The 12,439-nt window shown below is 41.6% G+C and overlaps 1 pseudogene across 1 annotated transcript in view; it reads left to right on the plus strand.

Moving 5' to 3' along the window:
• LOC308605427 (putative E3 ubiquitin-protein ligase HERC6) overlaps positions 1–12,439 on the plus strand; it is a 36,061-nt pseudogene that overhangs the window by 21,315 nt on the left and 2,307 nt on the right. The window contains exons 7-9 of the transcript XR_014017856.1: positions 10,571–10,665; positions 10,994–11,177; positions 11,260–11,362. The product of XR_014017856.1 is annotated as a putative E3 ubiquitin-protein ligase HERC6 (transcript). The remainder of the gene's footprint in view (positions 1–10,570; positions 10,666–10,993; positions 11,178–11,259; positions 11,363–12,439) is intronic.

Here is a 12,439-nt window from a genome sequence, read left to right on the forward strand (position 1 = left end):
ACCCAGGAGAGGATTTATAGCTGTTTCACTCTTGAAGCAGAATAAAAGCTGGATGCATTCTCTTTAAGAACAGGAACAAGGCAAGGATGCCCACTCTCACTACTTTTATTCAATATATTTTGGAAGTCCCAGCAACAGCAATCAGAGAAGAAAAAGAAATAAAAAGAATCCAAATTGGAAAGGAAGAAGTAAAACTGTCACTGTTCTTACATGACATGATGCTATACATAGAAAATCCTAAAGATGCCACCAAAAAACTATTAGAGCTCATCAATGAATTCAGTACAGTTGCAGATACAAAATTAATATACAGTAATCTGTTGCATTTTTATACACTAACAACGAACTATCAGAAAGAGAAATTAAGGGAACAATCCCATTTACATAAAAAAGAATAAAAAGCTAGGAATAAACCTACCTAAGGAAGCAAAATACCTGTACTCTGAAAACTGTAAGACGTTGATGAAAGAAATCAAAGATGTCACAAACAGATGGAAAGATACACTGTGTTCTTGGATTGGAAGAATCAATATTGTTAAAATGACCATACTAACCAAGGCAATCTACAGATTCAATGCAACCCTTATCAAAATACCAATGGCATTTTTCACAGAACTAAAACAAGTAATTTTAAAATTTGAATGGAAACACAAAAGACCCCTAATAGCCCAAACAATCTTGAGAAAGAAGAACAGAGCTGGAGGAATCATGCTCCCTGACTTCAGACTATTCTACAAAGCTACAGTAATCAAACCAGTATGGTACTGGCACAGAAACAGACACATAAATCAATGGAACCAAACAGAGAGCTTAGAAATAAACTCACACACTTATGGTCAGTTAATCTATGACAAAGGAGGCAAGAGTATACAATGGAGAAAAGACAGTCTCTTCAATAAGTGGTGCTGGGAAAACTGGACAGCTATATGTAAAAGAATGAAATTAGAACACTCCCTAACACCATACACAAAAATAAACTCAAAGTGGATTAAAGACCTAAATGTAAGGCCAGATACTATAAAACTCTTAGAGGAAAACATAGGAAGAACACTCTTTGACATAAATCACAGCAAGATAGTTTTTGACCCACCTCCTAGAGTAATGAGAATAAAAACAAAAATAAATAAATGGGACCTAATTAAACTTAGAAGCTTTTGCACAGCAAAGGAAACCATAAACAAGTAGAAAAGACAGCCCTCAGAATGGGAGAAAATATTTGCAAACAAAACAACTGACAAAGGATTAATCTCCAAAATATACAAACAGCTCATGTAGCTCAATATCAAAAAAAAAACAAACAACCCAATCAAAAAATGGGCGGAAGACCTAAATAGACATTTCTCCAAACAAGACATACAGATGGCTGACAAACACATGAAAAGCTGCTCAACGTCACTAATTATTAGAGAAATGCAAATCAAAACTACTATGAGGTATCATCTCACACCAGTCAGAATGACCATCATCAAAAAAATCTACAAACAGTAAATGCTGGAGAGGCTGTGGAGAAAAGGGAACCCTCATGCATTGTTGTTGGGAGTGTAAATTGATACAGCCACTATGGAGAACAGTATGGAGATTCCTTAAAAAACTAAAAATAGAACTACCATATGACCCAGCGGTCCCCCTACTGGACATATATCCAGAGAAAACCAGAATTCAAAAAGACACATGCACCCCAGTGTTCATTGCAGCAATGAGTTGTCCCCTCACACCTGTCAGGATGGCTATCATCAAAAAGAACACAAATAACAAATGTTGGTGAGGATGTGGAGAAAAGAGAACCCTCCTTCTGGGATAATGGGTATCCCAGAAGGAGAAGAGAAGGAGAAGGGAGCACAGAGCTTATTTAAAAAATTAATAGCTGAGCACTTCCCAAAGCTGGGAAGGGAACTGGATATACAAGTGCGTGAAGCTAATAGAACACCTTATTATCTCAATGCAAAAAGCCTTCTCCAAGGCACATTATATTAAAACTGTCAAAAGTCAGTGATAAAGAATTTTAAAGACAGCCGGGGAACAAAAGACAGCAACCTACAAAGATAGCCCCAGTAAACTATCAGCAGGTTTCTCAGCAGAAACTCTACAGACTAGGAGAGAGTGGAATGACATACTCAAAATATTGAAAGATAAAACCTGTCACCCAGTGTGGAGGAAACTGAACCCTTGCACACTGTTGATGGGAATGTAAATTGGTGTAGCACTGTGGTAAATAGTATGGAGGTTTCTCAAAAAACTAAAAATAGAACTGCCCTATGCCCCAGAAACTCCACTCCTGTGTATATAGTTGAATTTGAAAAGATACATGCATTCCATCAACTTTTAATGAATAATTTCATCCATTGCATTGTTAAAGTTTGAAAAATGGTGATATTTCTGATCTTATCATTCCTTCCAAAATTATTAACTGGAATTCTATAAAGAACTTTTCCTTGTCAATCAGGGCAATTTGGTTACCCTGAAAAATATCAGTCATATATGAAGGTAGAATGATGCTTAATCTTTTTCCTTTAATAATTAAATATTGCCATATTACTGTACGTAGTGGTCGTACCAACTTATGTTGCCACCAGCAACGTATGAATAGCCTCTTTCACACACTCTCACCGATGCAGTGTTACCAAGCTTTGTGATCTTTTCCAGATGTGATGGCTTAATCACGACATTTCAGTCTTAATTTTAATTGTTTCTTATTATTACATAATGCCTGAATCCTATACTCTTCTTATTTATTTATGGCCGCGTCAGGTCTTAGTTGCGGCGTGCGGGCTCTTCGTTGCAGTGCATGGGCTTCTGTCTAGTTGTGGCGTGTGGGCTTCTCTCAAATTGTGGCATGCAGGCTGCAGAGCAGGTGGGCTCTGTAGTTGTGGCGTGGGTTCCAGAGTGCATGGGCTCTGTAGTTGTGGCACGTGGGCTCTCTAGTTGTGGTGCATGGGCTCAGTAGTTGCAACACGCAGGCTTAGATGCCACGCGGCATGTGGGAATCCCAGTTCCCCAAAGAGGGCTCGAACCCACGTCCCCAGCATTGGAAGGTGGCTTCTTAACCACTGGACCACCGAGGAAGTCCCTGAATCCTCATACTCTTTGGTTAATATTCATTGTTCTTCTACTATGAGGAATACAGAAATTATCTAGTAACTGTTCTTTCCCACTCCCTTCATTCTCCTCCTCAATCCAGTTTTAGTTACTACTCTGTTCTTAGTGTTAGTCTTTCGATTTTCATATTTGCTTTAGAGTCTTGGAGCTTGATTTGTAAGCCACAGTGATACCTTTTCTTCCCGGATACTGCCTGTGAGTCCTTCAGTGAGTTTATTCTGCTTTCCACTTACCCTCCCTTCTGCTTCTTCTCTCATAGTTGTATTGTTCCCACACAACATTTACATGCTGTTTTGGGTCTCTTATCACCATCAGCCTGAGCTTTTAGTTATGTATCTATAATCCTCATCCCAGCCCCTACCCCCAGACATTATGCTGAAGATTTCCCAAACATTTTCTTGATTGCTGAGCCTTGTTTTCTAGGCCATTCCTCAGGAAAGGTTTGTACCTGTTTATCTATGATATTTGTACTTTAAAGACTCACATGGTGAGACATGGAGAGGTCTGGGACATCACATGCATCAAATGAGCCATTTCAGTTATCAAACATTTCCTTTATATACCCTATTAATTATATAGCTTACATGACATTTTCCAGTGAGCCATGCCCCATAAATCTATAAATTCCGTGTTTCTTTATAATAAGCAACCTAGATGGCCAAGGTACATCCTGCTAAAAGCATTCTGTAGATAAGGACTCTCCCTTTAGTTGAGGTTATTAGTTCTGTCATCAGCATGTTTACAAGGAGATCTGACTGAATCATCTCCTCTTTTGTTTCCCAGCTACCCCTTTAAAAAATTTTCCTAACATCCCTGGTAATGAGAGAAAATAGATTGTCTTTCCTTGCGAAGCCTAACTGCCCTGTAAGGGTCCTTTAAACAAGTCCTTCCCTACATGGTACTTTCTTCTATAGCAGCGCTCTATCTAACCTATCTACTGTGTTAATGAGGGTTGAGTGGACAGTGGACCCAGGCAGGTTGCATATTATGAAGCATTAGGGAAGATTTGAGGACAAGAAAACCCTAGTTGTAGTTGTCAAGGGCGAAGTTAGAAAGCATACACCAGAATCCTGTCTTCCAAGGGAGAGATGATGGATGTAGTCAAAATTGTAAGCTCCGAACTGTATTACCAATTCAAATGCATAAATGTAGAGAGGGGAAACCAGTACATGGAGAATGGGGGTAGAGGAACTGGAAAATAAGTTAAGCTGCAAGTTTCCAGTCCAGTTCTTGGCTAGGTGACAGAAGGGGGGGCCTACAACAGGCCACATACACCTCTCCCTGCTCTAGTCAGTGGAGGGCTTTGCCGGACACCCCCGTCACTCAGAGCCACAGAACACATTGCTTGGCAATCAGAATCGCGACGCATCCCAGAGCTGCAGACTCCTGGACCAAAGGAGAGAAGACCCACCACCAGGAAGGACCAGAAATGGCACTTTTCCCTTTCCCTGCAAACCTGGGATTTCTTTACAACAAACATCTGAAGGAACAACCAGAAGAATCTAGGAGCATCATATATCAAATTCCCAGTCCTTAGTGGTGGCAGAGATCTGGGACAGGGCTTTCCCAAGCCTAGAGCCACAGGCACACTTGTCTCAGATGCTTGTAGAGGGCTTATATGGGCACCCACACTCAGCCTGGAAACCTGGGATAGCACAGCTGTTATCCACCTGTCTTGCTGTCACTATTGCAGGACAGGCCCCAAGAGGGTTGCATTGGTTTATAAATCCTAAATACTCCTTTACTGTCCTTGGGATAAAGCAGAAGCCCTAGAGGAGTGTTGAGGTCAAAGCAAGGATAGCAAGTCCAACACCTGATTTCTAATCCAAGGGAGTTCATCAGAATCAAGATTATGGGACTAAATTGGTAAGGAAATGTTGAGAATTCAGAAAAGCTACATGGAAGTACTGTATTGGGTGGCCAAGAAGAATGCTAGCTACAAACTGAGGCCACCAGTGACATCTTTTTAGGGAGTTCCCATGCAAATTCAGGAGATGGATCACAGGTATTAGAAGTAGAGGAGGAGTGGATTTTCTCTTGGAAAGCCTTTTCTTTTCTTTTTTTTTTTTTTTGCGGTACGCGGGCCTCTCACTGTTGTGGCCTCTCCCGTTGCGGAGCACAGGCTCCGGACGCACAGGCTCAGCGGCCACGGCTCACGGGCCCAGCCGCTCCGCGGCATGTGGGATCTTCCCGGACCGGGGCAAGAACCCGTGTCCCCTGCATCGGCAGGCGGACTCTCAACCACTGCGCCACCAGGGAAGCCCGGAAAGCCTTTTCTCTAGTCTTCTTCCTACATCTGACATGTCTGAGCTCCTCCACTGCCCTTATATTTTTGAAGATTATGGTGGCAAGGCTGCGAAGCGGATGACACTGGATGAATGCTTCAGCATGTTTAATACCACTGTTGCCTGTAAGGATTATGTTTCCTATAATAAGTGATCTGAGACTATTTAGCTGTACATCCATGGTGAGTAATCTCCTATATACAGTTCCCAGATGCCACAGATCCTGCCATCTCTTTATCTCCCATAATATAGATATGATTTTCTTTTCCTTAAATAATTATAATATGAGTGTATATAGCAATGGTAGGCATAAATGTGTGCTATATAAAATATGTTTATTTGAAATATGAAACAATTCCTAGTATTCCTATGAGGATTCCTAAAATATTTCTTTTTCTAGGAATCAGAAGGGAAAGAGTGCATGGATTTGGGGCAAATAATTCTGCAAGGAAAGGATGAATCCCCTCCATTTACACTTAGAGTCAGACAGAGTCACCTAGTTGAAGATGCTCTGCATCAGTTAAGCCAAGCTGAAGTCACTGACCTCTGGAAAATATTAGTGGTACAGTAAAAAGCCTCATTGGATATTTTTACCAATGTGGGAGGGAAACATTTATATAATGTAGCACAGGAAGAGCCTGTGTTTGCAACTATAGTTATCAGCCTAATGGTTTCCAGGATTCCTTGCTAACCCTTCAGAGAAAAGCTATGGGGTGTTTAATTGAACACTGGGGTTATGAGTTAACTATTAGTTACCTATGGCTACAGAAATGCTGCTCAATGAACCATCCCAAAGCACAGTGACTTAAAATAATAATCTTATAGATCTGCAATTCAGCTGAGGGTCTGCTAATCTAAGTTGAACTCACCTGGGTGGCTTTGCGGGTTTTGTCTATACTTGTGTACATGTTTGCGAGTTAGCTAGGGATTGGCTGATCTAGGCTAGGCCTGGCTGGGGCAGTTTGGCCCCGGGCCCTGGTTCCTACGTTTTCCATCTTCTTCCTGGGACCCGCAAACATGTTCTCACATCATTGTCAGAGGTACAAGACAGGAAGCCCAGTCACACGACAAACATGGCTTTAGCCAAAGCAAGTCACATGGCTGAACTCAAGTCAAGGGCTGGCAAAATATACTCAGCCTCTTTAATGAGGGGAACTGCAAAGTCACACGCAAAAGACCTGGGTCAAGGAGGGGTGAAGAATTGGGGCTGTGAATGCAATCAGCAAGCAGCAGGTGCAACAGATACTTATCCTCCATTTTGGCTCTAGTTTCAGTCGTAGACTTTCCAGTATATTGGTTCCAATTCTTGGCATCCTTCACTTCACCCTTTGTGAGCACCTGTAGGGTTTTCACTGGGTGGTACCTCAGATCGTTTGCCCACAGAATAATGACTAACTTTGTAGGTGAGGGCTGGCATCTGTCCAGAAGGGAGTGACTTTTCCTGATATCAACCACGAGGGGAAGAGTTAAGTTCTCAGAGAAGTCAGAAGCTGAGGGTGGGCCTCAGAGAGGAGAGGTCTGCTTCCCAGGATAGGACTCTAATGGAAAACATAGAAACTATTTTATAAGCCAGACTCTCTAGTTGTTGTCTCCCTCTGTACCTGTTTTCCTTCAAATCTTGATTATGAGGAAATGAATAGAAAATGATTCTGCCTACAGGAGATGACAAAGAGGTAAGAAGGCAAAGTTCAAGACAAATCCAATCAAATATTGACTCTGAACAAGGCAAGGTTGTCAAGGCCCTTTATGAGCAGGTCCTGACCGTGGCAAAGGCAGACTTGCTAGTGTAAATGAGCAGAAATAGGAAAATCAGAGGCAAGCTTAATTTATTATTGGGATATCTGGATGGAATGTGAGGCAGACCCTTGGAGATGATGGACAGTGGCCCAGGAGTTGGCTGATCAAAGTGCCAGTAAGTAAGATCTTCTAGGCAAACAGAAGAGAAAGAGAACTCTTAGTGAAGCTTGCTGATACTTGTATCAAAAAGATAAAAAGAAACAGACAGAAAGGGAAGGATAGAAGGAGTAGTTAGAGAGTTAGTAGGAAACCCAGAATAGTACTCAACTACAAAGCCCAGAGGTAGACTTTAGAAAAGAGGGACCTGGTCTTAATGATGCCCACAAGAGCATTCTGGGCAGTCAGCTCTGAAGGTTCCTACAAAGGTGTCATACCCAGGCTGATGGGGAGGGCTGTTTATCTGAAGTCCTAATGAGGGGAGAGGCAGGAGAAGCCAAATAATTGTTGACTGGAGCCCAAGTTTTAAAGCCTGAATAATGAGAGGAAGATAAACAAGAGAGAAGAATTGAGGAACTTAGTGGCCCAGGGGTTTGAAGCACATCAAAATTTGGTTCAGGGGCTTCCCTGGTGGCGCAGTGGTTGAGAGCCCGCCTGCCGATGCAGGGGACACGGGTTCGTGCCCCGGTCCGGGAGCATCCCACATGCCGCGGAGAGGCTGGGCCCGTGAGCCGTGGCTGCTGAGCCTGCGCTCCGCAACGGGAGAGGCCACAGCGGTGAGAGGCCCGCGTACTGCAAAAAACAAAACAACAACAAAAAAAAACCCCAAAAATCAAAAAAACAAAAATTTGGTTCAAGACACTGGTCAACATAATTGGAGAATGCTGAACCTTGCTAGAATCCCGCTTCACTTGGTTCACGTAGCCGTGGAAGGGACCCACGCACTCACTATACAGTAATCTGACAGTAAATAGGTTCATGGCATCCACTGCTCAGAAGCAGATTGAGGGAGAACAGAGTACAGTTAGGTCAGGAGAGCAGATTCTGGGAATCCTGCTACTAGCAGGTTTAAACTTTTCCGTCAAGGTCAAGACATTGTATTTTAAATCTAGACCTGGGACTGTGTTCTCGTTCCTCAGGTTGAATTTATTAAAGAAATTCGTTCTGTGGGAGAAGGGGTGAAGTCCGAGTTCTTGACTATATATTTGAAGATATGACCAAGAAAGAATATGGGATGTTCACATATCCTGAAGAGGGTTCCTATGTGCGGTTTCCTGTCAATGTAAGTTTTTAATTTGTTTTCTTATGGTTTTTCAGAACAGAAAAACTATACCATATACTGTAACACGAACACAATATGTACTAATGTGAAATTAGGTCACGTAAAGCCTTGCTACTCAAAACATGCTGCACAGCGCAGAAGCTCCAGTGTTACCTGGAGCTATTAGAAAAGCAGAATCTCAGGCCCAGATCAGAACATGTATTTTTTTTTTTTTTTTTTTTTTTTTTTGCGGTACGCAGGCCTCTCACTGTTGTGGCCTCTCCCGTTGCGGAGCACAGGCTCCGGACGTGCAGGCTCAGCGGCCACGGCTCACGGGCCCAGCCGCTCCGTGGCATGTGGGATCCTCCCGGACCAGGGCACGAACCTGTGTCCCCTGCATCGGCAGGTGGGCTCTCAACCACTGCGCCACCAGGGAAGCCCCATCAACTTTATTTTTTAAGGTTTGAAAAATACTTGTTTTAAGTTAAAAGGCAAACTATATCCTGTGAGGAAAATACTGGCAACGCATATGACAGACAAAGGATTAATATCTCTGATGCATAAACATAGATATAGATATAGATATGGCTATGTGTGTGTGTATATATAATAATAAAATGAAAATATGCTCAACCTTACTAGTAATCAAGAAAACGCAAATGCAAATGAGATATTTTTCTGCTTACAGATTGACAACTGTTAAAAGTTTCTTATAAAATGTAGAGCTGGCAGCAGATGGGGGGAAGTATTCTCTTCTCATGTACTGTTAGTGGAAGAATAAACTGGCTAGATTTACACCACGTGTTCTGACAGTGTAGAGCAGGGTTTTTCAACCTTGGCAATACTGACATTTTGCGCTGGATACTTCTTTGTTTTGGAGCACTGACCTGGACATTGTAGGAATGTTTAGCAGCCTATGGGGTTGCTACCCACTAGATACCAGTAGCAAAACTCCCTTCAGTCGTAACAACCAAAAATGTCTCCAGATTTTGCCAAATGTTCCCTGGGGCACAAAACCACCCCTGGTTGAGAATCACTGGTCTAGAGGAAGGGACTCCTTTTTATAATTTCCACCAAGACGCAGCAGTGTCTGTGTTAGCAGTGGGTCTATACCAATCAAACCGTAAATAGAGGTTAATTCCAAGAAGAGGGAGTGGGTAGGTGGAGGAGAAGAAATTTACATGCTATTTTATACATTTCTACATTATCCACAACTTTTTCCATTGAACATTTATTTCTTTTGAAATTTTACAAGAATAATAAATATAATGTTTTAAACCAAATAAGTTCTAAATGATGAAGCTGATGACATTAAAGAAGTACTTGGCATACGTTTTTCTGTGAGTACTAATGAAAGCCAGATTATAGTTTGGATTTAATGTTTTGTTTTGTTTTGTTTTGTTTTTGCGGTACGCCGGCCTCTCACTGTTGTGGCCTCTCCCGTCGCGGAGCACAGGCTCCGGACGCGCAGCCTCAGCGGCCATGGCTCACGGGCCCAGCCTCTCTGCGGCATGTGGGATCTTCCCGGACCGAGGCACGAACCCGTGTCCCCTGCATCGGCAGGCGGGCTCTCAACCACTGCGCCACCAGGGAAGCCCATAGATTTAATGTTTTTAAAAAATATTTTTATTATAGTGTCTTAAATATGGGATGTGTCTTTTGAAGGGTGTTTTACTTCTGTAAAACTGTAGGACTTTTCCCCCGCATGCTCCTCATTTGATACGTTATGTCTATATACTCTCAAATAAAGTGAAAAGACAGCAATTATTTAATCAATGTGAACAATATAAAAAACTAAATGGAATGATGTATGCTTAAAGCAATATACAGCATATACTAGGGTATGTCTCTATTTATAGATATATATTTAGAAGACCGAACTACATAAGTAATTAACTAACACCTAGTTCTTTAAAATTGTATAGGGAAGAATGTACTAGCATGTTTTTGGTGGAAATACCTCAAGCACACCTGCCATCAGGAAACTCATCACGTGGTGGCTGACAACCTTTGCAGAAATAATTTTCACATAGTGATGTATTGTGAGAGGGGAGAGAGAGAGGAAGAGAGGACCAACCCTGAGAAAGTCACACTCATTTTAAATTCTGATGAGTGATGGAAGTTGCCAGGTGAAGAGGAAGCCCCGCCTGCTGTGGCCTAACCGTAGGAGAAACGGTGAGGCCAGTGAACTGAGGGTCAGCACGACTGGAGGTTCCAACAGAAGTGGGAAGAGGCTCCTGAGTCGGGCAAGGGTCACATCATGGAGGCCTTTTTGATCCTGCAACAGAGGTTTGAAATTTACCATAAAGGCAATGAGAAGCCGTTGAAAGATTTTAAGCAGAATGACACATTCAGATTAGTGTTTTTAAAATATTGTCCTGTCTGCAGCTGGGGAAACAGGAGCAAAACAAAGCCTGCATCCTTTTGCCATATTCTTGAAGTTTCCTTCTTCTAGCTGACCAGGTGTTTTCACACCCCTGTGTCATACAAGGTTGTATGCAATGCAGACGTAATTTACTTTTCTTTCTCAATAGAAATGGTAAAAAGGGCAAAGTACAGAATAGTTTAGTCACTGGTAAAGTATATTGTTGGCCTTTTTTTTTTTGCTTCCCTCAAGGAAAGAGTATGTTTCTAAGTGTGTTGATTACATTTGCAACACCTGTGTCATGGCAGTTTATAAGGAATTTCACAGAGGATTTCCTAAAGTCTTTGACAAAGAGATACTTAAACATTTCCAGCCTGAAGAACTAATGACAGCAATAGCTGGAAATACTAATTATGACTGGAAACAATTTGAAAAGGTAGGTGATAACTAAAGTGCCTCCAATTCTTCCAAACAAGAATTCCCCCTAAAAACCATTTTTCTCCTTTTTTTTTTTCAAGAATTCAACGTATGGTCCAGTATACTGTAAATCACATCCTACGATACTGATGTTTTGGAATGCTTTCCATAAATTAACTTTGGATGAAAAGAGAAAATTCCTCTGTAAGTATTGCAGTAATAGATGGATCTATAATTATATATCTTTTAAAATATCTTATTTGAGATAAAGTCATTATTAATGGTGTGTCACAAATGTTAATGGCAAAGGAAGGGTTAGAATCCAGGTTTCCTGCCTTCTAGACCACTGTTCTCTTACATAAACCTGTTCCCATTTTTTAAAAAATGATAGTAATAAAGATATTGCTATTTTACTACCTTGTCTGCACTGACTCTAATACCACCTCCAATTACAGTTTGTGTCCTCTTTCTTCACTCTGGTTGGCTCCTGACTGAGCCTTTTATCTCACATTCCTACCTTTATTTAATTACCTAAAGTCCTATGGAATTAGGACAATGTCAACTGTCTCAAATGCTATTTTAGAAGTAATAATAATAATAGCAATGACCACTGATGGTGATAATAATAACAGCCTTTCTATCGTGTGCCTCCTCCACACCAGGCATTGTACTGATCACTTTATATGGATTACACCCCTTTATCCTAATAGCGACCTCATGAAGCAGGCACTTTTATTTTTCCCCATTTCAGATACAAGGAAAAAAAGGCTTGAGGCATTTAGTGTCTTGTCTATGTTCAAACAGCTGGTGAGTGTCAGAATGAGAATTTGAACCCAGCAGGCTAATTCAAAGCCCAGGCTCAGGAGCACTAAGCTCCATGTGGTATAAGTACTTCTCTTGGTGGGAACCCTAAGGTTTCCACAGGACAGACTTAATGCCTTATTCTCTTACCTTTTCATCCCATTTCTCAGTTTTTCCTGAGATACGCATCTTTCTTCTTGCTATTTTTGTTGCTACTGAGGATGTTTGAGGACAACTTTCCCATAAACCTAACCTACTTCTCCACAAGCCCAAACTACCTTTCCAATCTTCTCTCTTAATGGGAAACTTTTGCTTCAGTCCAGTGGTTCTTTTTTTAAAAATTTATTTTATTTATTTATTTTTGGCTGTGTTGGGTCTTCGTTGCTGCACGTGGGCTTTCTCTAGTTGTGGCGAGCGGGGGCTACTCTTCGTTGCAGTGCACGGGCTTCTCATTGCGGTGGCGTCTCTTGTTGTGGAGCA

The sequence above is a fragment of the Mesoplodon bidens genome (genome assembly GCF_964165515.1).
Source record: "Mesoplodon bidens genome assembly, chromosome: 1".
NCBI lineage: Eukaryota > Metazoa > Chordata > Mammalia > Artiodactyla > Ziphiidae > Mesoplodon > Mesoplodon bidens.